The 10,699-nt window shown below is 43.9% G+C and overlaps 1 long non-coding RNA gene across 1 annotated transcript; it reads left to right on the top strand.

The window, feature by feature from the left end:
* The first annotated feature begins 3,078 nt into the window (after positions 1 to 3,078).
* Positions 3,079 to 7,974, top strand: LOC120812232 (uncharacterized). The gene is made up of 3 exons (XR_005710545.2): positions 3,079 to 3,549; positions 4,139 to 4,502; positions 7,154 to 7,974. It is a non-coding gene; the product is annotated as an uncharacterized LOC120812232 (long non-coding RNA).
* Positions 7,975 to 10,699: the final 2,725 nt, after the last annotated feature.

Genomic DNA, 10,699 nt, shown 5'->3' with positions numbered 1-10,699 from the left:
AAACACGCGTGCACCTTTGGCCGAGAGGCCACGGGCGAATTATGAGACGTATTATGTGTCAGCGTGTACTGTGATGTATATCAGTGTGTCTTATTCATCCCTTTCTCTGCACTTTAAGAGTCTCAGTTCTCGCTCCTGCATTCTTCATGTTCTGTGTAGATGTTGTTCATTTCATAACCATTGACTGCATTTTCTAAGAGGAGACACCACAGGCAAAAAACGAATTTGGTCCTAAATACTCATTTAGTGGTTTATTTTCTGAAGTGGTTGATTCACGTGTAGATTTCTTATTAATTCACTGAAAATTACAGCTAGAAAGTGCCTTATTTAAGTACAAACAATGATTTCTTTACAGCCACAGCCTTTTATTTTTCATTGAAGAACTGTCCTTACAGTTCATTTTGTCTGACACATACAAAGTATGATTTTGATTCAACTCAATTCCTGTTCCTTATTTTGGAAAGGCCTGGGTCCAAATCATAATATGTATATGCCATGGGAGGAATCTTAAAACATTTGAAGGGTGGACCACCACTCAAGGTTATGGTACTTTACTTTTAGTATATCACTTTGATGCTGCTCCTCCACGGCGCAAAACGACAAATTGTGCTTTTAACTCTATTCGCTCTTCTGCTTTCATTTGACGGCTCAAGTTACTCTTTTCTTTGAGCATGTTGGTTCGAAGATACAACTGTATTCAGATCCATGCCTTTCAACACAGGGACGAACAAGATTATACAAAAATAACAAAGAAAACAATACATTAAGAACTAATATGTTTCTATGTACTTCGGGTTTGAGTACAGCAGATTGAGTAAGATTCAAGATATGATTAAATATGTTGCATTGTAACGGCTTAAACAAAATGAAGCAAAAATGAGGATACATACAATAAGGAAATCATAGTCTCCTACAAAATTCCATTCCATTCTAAAGAGCAAAATATTTTCTCCCAGATTACTGTCACATTTTGAAAGCGACTCGATTTAGTTATTGTACTTTAACACATTTAATCACTTTCATTGGGATATTTTAAATGCAAGATTGAAATTGAGGATTTCTTTGTTGAAGTACCTGCTGCATTGAGAGGTACTGGCGTCACACGGGTCCTGTACATCAGCCTATGCATGCGAGAGACAGAGATAAAAGTAGCTTTTAGCTGCATCCTCCTCTCCCTCGTCTCTCTCCACGTCCACCTCACCCACGGGCCGGTGGTACGGATGTTCCCGTGGCAGAAGACTGCGCCATAATGCATTTGTGAACACTGTAATTTCTCAGAAAGAAAAAAAAAATGCATAAGTCGTTCTGTTTCTCAAAAGACACGGAAAGTTCAGCTGAAAAGGATTGTAAAGGTACAGTGTGAAAATGTCCTATTGTGCTCTGAAATTAGGCTGGATCGAAAAGTTAAAAGCTTTTGTTAAATGCCAAACGCAACCGTCTGAGTACAAGAAAAAATGGTAAAACTATGTATTTCTATTTTCTTCCCATGCTTTGAGTAACCTTTTCTAAATGCCTTTTTTTCTAGAAGTTTGATCAAGTCAGTAAATTTGCTCTATATTTTTCATCCTTTACTGCAAATGCAATTCAAAATGCGTTCAAAGGATGTTGATAATAACAGCAATTGCTCCATTATTTACTGTTCCAAAACAAGGCGTTAAAGAGCCCTACTTTTCCTCTCGGCCTTGTTTCATACATGCTTGAAGCGCTGCACATTAGACCTGCTGTCACAAGAAGCCACTGCTTGCATTTCATTCCCACCCCCTGACTGCTAAAAGGGGGCCAATTTGAACTTTTTAAGGAACTCCATTTTCTTTTAGGGCCGTTGTGCCAAAAGCACACAATTAAGAGCGAGACGTTGGTCTTGTTTCAACTGAAGAAAAAGACGTGGGGAGCGGGAAGAATAGAGACTGTCCACTATGGGCTATACGAAATATATTTAATAAGCACTGTGTCTCCTCGAAGACAAGTAAAAAAAAAATCCTGGCTCTACTTCACGGCCTAATGGTGAAAGCTTGTGTAGCAATTTCTTTGAAAATAGCAGAGCAGCGACGAGAAGATGGTGCATGGTTTCTATTTTGAAATACGCCTGTGCGGGTTATGGTTGTGGCACACAAATACACCTGCATGCACACACACACACACACAATTCTTTAAGCACACAAACACACCGCTCAGACACTTGCACACACTCACTCACACACTTCTTGAAGCTCTGGCTTAATCAGGTATAGTTGAAAAGGAAAATGCCATTAGATGTTAAAGTGGATAATTTCACCTCTTTCGCTCCATTGATTCCTTAATTTTTCTTTTCAAACTGGCTGGCCTTCTATGCCCACATGTGCTTTTATGGAAAATTACAACATTCAAAACGAGACTCTTTGGTCAGGGATAATTGCAAAAAGAACCATTAGCAGTCTTCCAGGACCAACGCGCTGTGAACGTTTTTCTGTATTTTTCTGCTCTCTTTCCGTAAGAACATGCTTGAGAAGAAAGAGGATAATCATAATTTAATTATCCGTCATTATGGGGTGGCAAGATGCAGGTCACTGGCGTTACGCTTATGCTACCGGCTGTGATAAACAAATAGATTACATGAAGTAGGCTAAACAAACAGGACAGTCATATACAGTGTAGGTCAGCGATTCACAAAGTGTGGCCCGCGGGGGGTCATTTACAATAAATAAATAAAATGTTTTTAATTTTCAATTTTGAAAAGTTTGAAATTAATATCAAAATATTTATGATGCGGCACATTAGTTATGTGAAACATTATTTGATGAGGAACAAACAATTTAAACGAACCGATTATTAAAACAATAAGGCTCTCGCTCGAAACGGCTGCTCTTGTCCGCCTATCGTTATTCAACAAAAGGCACCGCCAAACAAAACAATGTCAAATGGGGCGCCCTCTTGCAGTATTAAAGTAAATATACCGCATTTTCCGCACTCCAAGGCGCACTTAAAAGCCTTTCATTTTCTCAAAAACGACAGTGCCTTATAATCCGCAGCGCCTTATATATGGATCAATTGGTTAATCGGTTGATCCATACTAGTTGTACACGGCGCTCAAGGCGCTCTGCCAAACATGCCAAAGCTCGTCTACGACGGCGAGATGCTGAGCGGCGCTCAAGCGCTTGAGATATGGAGCTGCTTTCAGGGCGCGTCGGAGAAACAAATCTGTCGTTCTCGCCGAGCACTTCATGAGATTAAAGAGCGAGAGACGGTGCCCTTTTCTCTACAGTAGCTCAACCATCTTAACGGGGAAAATAAGTTATTCTAAAAGGGGCCCTTGGCAGGCGGCGCGGCTGGAGAGCAGCCGAAGATTTAAGGCATGGATGGCGGCGGGAGCGGACTCACCTTGCAGCATCGATCGAGCCCTGAAAGCACCGTGACGCTCACGGTCACTCTTGCTCCGCGCGACACAAATAAAGCCGGACATGTGCCACTGACGCGAGACAGAAGTTAGCATCGCTGGCCTTTGCTAAACCGAACTGCCGCGTGCTAACGCAGCCGGACGCAGAGAGCTTCCTGTCGGATTTTTAACAACGAGTAAGTGTCAAATGTCTGAAGTAAAAATCACATGTAGCGGCTCTTTGTTGAGCCAGTGCCGCGTCGTTGGAAGTTCTATCTGCAGCCGAAGACAGCGGTGCGACTATAACACAACTACTAACGGTTATATATTTATATCCGCGCGTCGCTTCCCTCGTCACGTGCAGAACTTAATTACTTACATGTCGTCAGCAGCTGTGGAGAAGCTTTTTTAACTGAGAAAGGCCCTCGTAGTTAAAACACATGTCTGACAGAAAGCCCAGCTCTGCACCCCGGGACATTTAATGAAATGTGCTGTCGCGTTGCATTATGGGAAATGCGTGATCGAGTTGGTAGGGAATTAAAAACAAGTCAAATACGCGAGTGGCTGCAGGTTTCTGCTTCGCTCACCTGCCAAAAAACAAACAAACAGTGGTCATCGATTGAGTGCCTGCAAGATTTCGGGAAAACCATCCACAGTGCATAAAAAGCACATCTCCAACCCAACATTTGGTTGTAAGATTGATAGTTCAGATTCTCATTTCTCTGTACGCTCTAACCTGTTTAACTTGAAAACTGAGCAATTTGACTCCTCTGTCTCCCCTCTCAGTTTCGATAGAAAACCGGGGTAAAAGGACTGCACTATGGTGTAGTCTGTCCCCGTTCTGGCCGCCGGTTTCACCGCCTTCTGAGGAGACGTTTGAGATTGTTCTCCGATCACAGCGATGGACGAAGACACGCCGACCCTGAAGCCCAGGCGGATACAAAATCAAAACGTAGTTCATCGCCTCAAGAGGCGCCGGATCTGTTTGGACCGACCCGGAGCTCACTGGTACAGAGTACGGTGCTTCCACCAGAACCTTTTCCCAAACTTCACTGTGGTCAACGTGGAGAAGCCCCCCTGCTTCCTCAGAAAGTTCTCGCCAGATGGCCGCTGTTTCATTGCCTTCTCCTCTGACCAGACTTCTCTGGAGGTAAGATCCCCTCATCTCAGCTCGCTTTTCCCACTCTACATTGCCGTTAGGCTCTAAATATTATTTATTTATTTTATAAATGGAGGGTGGAGGAACCTGATGGTGTGAAGCCAAATGTCAGGGAGGATTTGAAGGAGGCGATAAGGAAGGGAAGCGGATCAGCTGTGATGCCTGGAGGAGGGGCAAGGTTTAGGGACTTCTAGATATAGAAGACGTTAAGACAGAGCATGGCTGGAGGAGCCGTGATTAAATATCGCGGTTCGACTCGCCAGTGTAAGTGACAACATCCTCTGGACGTTGAAGAGGGAGGACCAGACAAAGGGGGGAGGGCTGTGAGGCAGGAGAAGATGAAGGGTGGTTTGAGCGAGGCAAAAGGATTAGAATTGGATTTTAGAATCTTGAAAGTTGATGTCGGGAAGAAGAAGAGGAGAGATTGAAAGCTAGCGAATACGTTCATCAAACCTGGTTTGTTTCATTTACAACTGGCTCGCAAAAGCCTGGTTCATAGAATATTATATAGCAACTAACGCTGTATAGAGCCGAATAGGTAGGTCTGCAAATATGTGGCACAAGATGAGAGGAAAGTAAACTAAAACTACAAATGTAGGGTGAAACCACAGACAGCGTTGGTTGTCTGTGGCAACACGCAGGACTATAATTTAGCTACGAGAGTTTGAAACAAAGTGATTGGATTAGACACGAAGGTTCCCTCCAAAGCGTTCCCTCCTCTCCGAGGATCCAAACCAGGAGGAGTCTCACTTTGGGATCATAAAAGCGCTTTTGTGGACACAGGGGTTAGAGAGAGAGAGAGCGAGAGAGAGAGCCCATTCACTGGGGAATCTCTGTTGCTCTTTAATGTTGTTGTGCTGAAACACCCCCCCCCCCACCTGCCCCCCCGTCCCGCTGCTCCTCATATTCAAGGACACCATAGTCAACGCCAATTATGGCGGGCACACCGAGGCGGTGCGGCGGCTGCTGGGTCAGCTGCCCATCAGCGCCCAGTCCTACAGCAGCAGTCCTTACCTCGACCTCTCCCTCTTCAGTTATGATGACAAGTAGGTGTCTGTGATGGAGACCTGCGGAGATCACCCCATCAGGTAGCACTTCCGCGGCGAGCTCACATTCTGCACAGTGCATGATGAATAGTGTGTAATGTAGGTCTGTGCTGAATATAATTGAAGCATAAATGATTACATTCTTTATTCTTTCCGTATATGTAAATCTAGACGCATCTAAAAATATAAAGCGGCGGTACAGCAATTGCATGGCATAATTTTCCTCATCTCAAAGTTAAACCTCCAAAATGATCTATTACTATATTTGTTGTGGTTGTCATCTATAGTTTATTTGCAGGAAACAAGTAATCCAAAATTATAATGAGATAAATTATTTTAGTAGTTTATTTGAATAGTTGCTTAGATGGAAAAAATAAGATCTCAGTGTTTCTCTTTTTAATAATATGTTTCATTTGATGTTAGAGTTAAATGGCTAATAAAAACCCTCCTTAAAATACTGTTACTCTGTTTATTGTCCCATCAAAAAAATGTTTTAGAAGATCTCAGTTGAACATCTCATTGTGTTGAACTGTAAAAATCACCTTTCAAATACAAACTGTTACTGACGCGTGTCGTTGTAAATGCGCACTAGTAAATGCGACCGTCAAAAATTCTGAAATATGCAACTGATCAGCTGAAAACCGGTACGGCAGAAGGGATACTTTGATACCTTCCGCCCCTGGTGACATCCCGATCCCTTATATCAGAGGCTCTTTTTGGGTGCTTCCATGTATACATTTTTTTTCTTTTGTTAAACAACAGATGCATTTGAGTACTTAATTGGATGTTGATCACCATGGCAACAGCCGAAGTCTTACCGTTGAAGTAACACATTCCTCAGTGTGTGCTCATGCGGCCGCTGTGTTGCTTTGGCCACATTTAGGGCCGATAGATGGGGCTGAATGTCCGAGTTGGCCAGCAACATTTTTGAATGCATCAAGGTCCACACTATCCTCCGCGCTGTCACACGATCCTGTGAATTTCACAATAGTAGGATTAATAAAGGAATATCTTATTAGGGTGATGTGATTTTCCCTAAAAGTAGCCAAGAGAACAAGGACATTCTCTTTTGGAGATGCATCTAGAGCTTACGCTACTCATCTACTGGTCCACCGGAGGCGGGACTAAGAAATGACAATATGAAACAACTTGTAGTTCTTATCAAAGACCGAATGAGCAGCGACTAGTAGTGGGAGCATTATGACTCTCATCCTGACCAGAGCTCAGCATCCCATCTGCAAACTGGACTCTTCCATTCAATCCATTCATAAATGAATGGATTTCATATTCTCGTTGTTTTCTTTTTTGATCATGATTTTTGTTTTACGCTTGTTTGCCAGGCATCCGTTTTTTTTCAATACAACAGATGAATGTTGATTACAGCACATGCACGTTTATGAGGTAATCTAACATATCTGTTTTACTGGAAGCTTCTTATCTCAGAGCGTTTGATTTGTTCCGTTTATCTGACACACGGCATATTTTCATCAACACGTGTCAGCTCACTTTCCTTTCTCTCGTCTCTTTAAAGACTGGGCCAACTCTGAATGAGGGATTCAATGGCACTAATTTCTCTCCGTCCCCGTCACCCACCAGGTTTTACGCGCGGGACTCCGGCCTGCTGAAGTTCAAGATCTAGGCCGGGCTGCTGGGGCGGCCGGTAAATCACACCGTGCGGCGCCTGGTCGCATTCACCATCCACCCATTCGAACCCTTCGGCATCTCTGTGCAGCGCACCAACGCCGAGTACGTGGTCAACTTCATGAGGCACGTCTGCGCGTGAGGAGTTCAAACCAAAATTGGACTCAAATTGCAGGAGCGGTGGGCTCCTGTTATTAGCCAACGGTGACGATGCATTCAAACATGTGCTCCATCAGGAGGTACAAAACAGTGGTTCTGTGAGTCGCCTCCTCCTCTGTAGTACATCAGCGGTCCTCTCCCGCTGATGCAAAACCAGTGTTCCTCGCCGCTTTTCCCCCTCCCTCATACAGCGGTCACTCCTCCCCCTCCGCGAGAAGGTAGCAATTCTGCCTCTTTCCTTTCGTCCGCACCGCTTCACCTCTCTCCCCGCTTCCTCCTCAGAACAAAGCAGGTACCTGTAGGGAGGAGAGCATGGAATAAGTGTAAATGGAGACGTAGAGAGAGTGATTGATGTGCGACGGAGGTGGGAAGCAGCAGGCAGCTGGACCTTTCGGAAGAAACCAAAGGTGTTTTCTTTTTCTAGCGTACACTTAAAAGCTGCACATTCATATCAGAATGGCTTGTCCAGTAGGTCCATGAACATCTGTCCAACAAACATCTTTTTTTCTCACATGGATGGGGAAAGAGGTATTTTTATACGATAATGCTTTTACAGGTTTTTACATATTACCACTTGTATATATTTTATGCCAATAAAATGGTCTGTAATTTGCCCATTTTCTTTTTGTCTTTTTTGTCTTTATAGAAGTTTTGGACAAAGGACAAAGATGTTTTGGGAGATTTTTTTTTTTAGCATTTTAGTCAATGCAGTTTCACACTATATGGTCCAATTTAATTTCAAGCTCTTATGAGAGCATTACCCACTGGACGGGATGAAGCTTTGCTAACTTGAAGTCAATTGTGTGCTGTCGTGAAGGTGACTGATTTTCCCATCATACTTTGTCTAATAATTTATATTTTTTTAACCGGCTGTATCACATACCGCCGTATATCTTACCGGAGCCCCATAATGAGCCTGAAACGATGTTACCGTAAAGCTCCAACATGCAGAGCGCAGACAAGATGCAGTGGAAATGTCATCATGTTTCATTTGAATACTGATCCCTGCAGTCTGTCCTGCTGCAGACCATAACGTCCCATCTTATATCACAGTGCATCTGTGTTGCGCACCATCTGTTTAGCTCAAATGTGTTTATTAAAAACCCACGCAGATAATCTACATATATGCAAAATGTGAAAAAACCCACTCCTGACATGAATGCAAGGTCGGCAGTATCACTTAATGAAAAGGGGGGAAAGCGCACACCGCAGCAGCTGCAGGAGGTCAGGGCGGTGTGGAGAGCAGGTGCGGAGGGATTAAATGTTCTCCCAGCCTTGGTTACACACTACAGTGGACCTACGCCGTGTGTGTTTGTGATTATCCGGAGACAGACTGACCGGGGTTCACGGATGAGGAGATGAAACAACCGGCGGGAGGCAGAGAAGTCGGGGATCGATGTTCCGCGCAGTGACCGTAACACGCGACATCATCTTTTTAACTCAGTTTTTTTTTTAGATTTCCAAAGCACATTGCACCTCGCGGACGCGGGCTTAAGCAGGCCGTGTTATGTCACTGTCATTACGGCCTGTTTGCGTAAGCGGCGATAATCAACTAACTAACGCCGCAGGAGGCGCGCGGCGGGCGCTGACATGCGCGCGTGAAGGAGGACTCCGTTGTCCTCGTTCATCGGACACGTGGTCTCCGGGAAACGCGCCGGCGAGCGCTTCCCCCTCTTATGTTCAAGGGTTTGTTTCGTTTGCATGTATCAGCCAATCCGCACTTCTACCCAGCAGCCGCCCTACGCGAAAACCGGTTCAGGGTGGCTGCCGAGGATAATAGCGTCTACATTTTTTTTTAACTCTAAATGTAAGCCATAAGTAAATGATCATCACCTATTCAATTTCCCCACAGATGTTTAAAAGCCAACAAGGAAGCAGGGCACCCGGGAGTTAAAGTCTGCTGGAGTCTTTGAACGCAAACACAGATAATATATCACCATATGAACCTGATGGCTCCTGGTACTTAGACCAATAACCAATATGTCATTTCTGTCTTATTCCTAAGAATCAGGTAAACCCAGAGCCTTCTCCCTGACCTTGGTTGCTATGGAAACATAACCACTCTCTGCTTGGTAACCAATTCTTTTCTAATTGCTGTTGTCTTGGCAACAGCGCACCCAATGTAATACAGAAAAAGGCCACAATCTTAAGTTTCCTGTTGCAATGCATGCTCGCCTCCTCGGAACGGTCCCACAACACACACCAACATCTGATCATTTAGACATCGGTTGCCACCACAACAGTCACCAAAGCGTAAGCTTTTGGCAAGCAAGATTTTATTTTGAGGACAAAAATGGCAGGGTTGACAATATCCTACCGATATATTTATAATATATTATTTACAGATCTGCCATGTAGAATAAATACATTTCATTTTTTTGTATTCTGTTCAGAGCACCAAATGTCTGGCTGGTCTCAAAAGGAACGTATAATGCCTGCTGCGACACAAAGTACCACAAAAGAAGCCCTCGTAAACCGTTATACCAGGTCCAGTTAGATTCTTCCAAGTGGTGTGCAGCGATTCCCACCCCGAGGTGCTACTGGAGCAGTTGCAAAGGCCCACACAGAAGGATGGTAGGGGAAATGTAAGGAGGGTTCCTCACTTCCAGGGTTGTTGGTTTCATAATGCCCTGTTGTTAGATCTTGAACCCTGTTCTACCTTCTAGTTTTGAAGTCCGTGCAACCTTAAAACATCTGTATTAGAACAGCAACAATCATCTGCTCCCTAAAGCCGTTGACTACCTTGGAAATGTAGGAATAGGTATATGTCTAAAACATCGTCACAATGACAGCTTTCACTGCATTGTCAATCTACTTCAAAACTAATATTTTTTTTTGTAATGTTCATCGACTGAATTTTATACAAATTCCCCTCATAAACGCCTTCTCCATCCGACCCTACTTGAAAAGAAATATCATTCATTCTCAGATGGTAGAGCCTCATTCGACTCAGATGATTAGATCACATCAAGGGGCATTAAAATGGTCACCTCACCATGTGGTCACCGCACCATGTGCGAGACTTTTGCTAACTGAACTGAAAGTTCACCCTCTCACATCTGCGTGCATGTAACCTTTGACCTCATGCATAACCGTAACCGCCGCCATTTTGTGGTCATGCCCGGAAATGCGTCATTTTACGAGTGGAAACGGAAATACGTCATTTTGGGGCGTGATTTGTAGGGGGGCGTGCACTGTTTAAGCATAAATACGCCATTTTGACGATGACGTGCGGGGTTTTGATGGAAATTTGCCATTTCAGGGTGTGTTTTATGCGATGGGCGATCACTGTAGGAGGGGTTTCATCATATATATAGATGTGTTATTCGCCTCCACCACCAA

The sequence above is a fragment of the Gasterosteus aculeatus genome, chromosome Y (assembly GCF_964276395.1).
Source record: "Gasterosteus aculeatus chromosome Y, fGasAcu3.hap1.1, whole genome shotgun sequence".
NCBI lineage: Eukaryota > Metazoa > Chordata > Actinopteri > Perciformes > Gasterosteidae > Gasterosteus > Gasterosteus aculeatus.
This window is presented reverse-complemented; position numbering and strand designations above follow the sequence as displayed.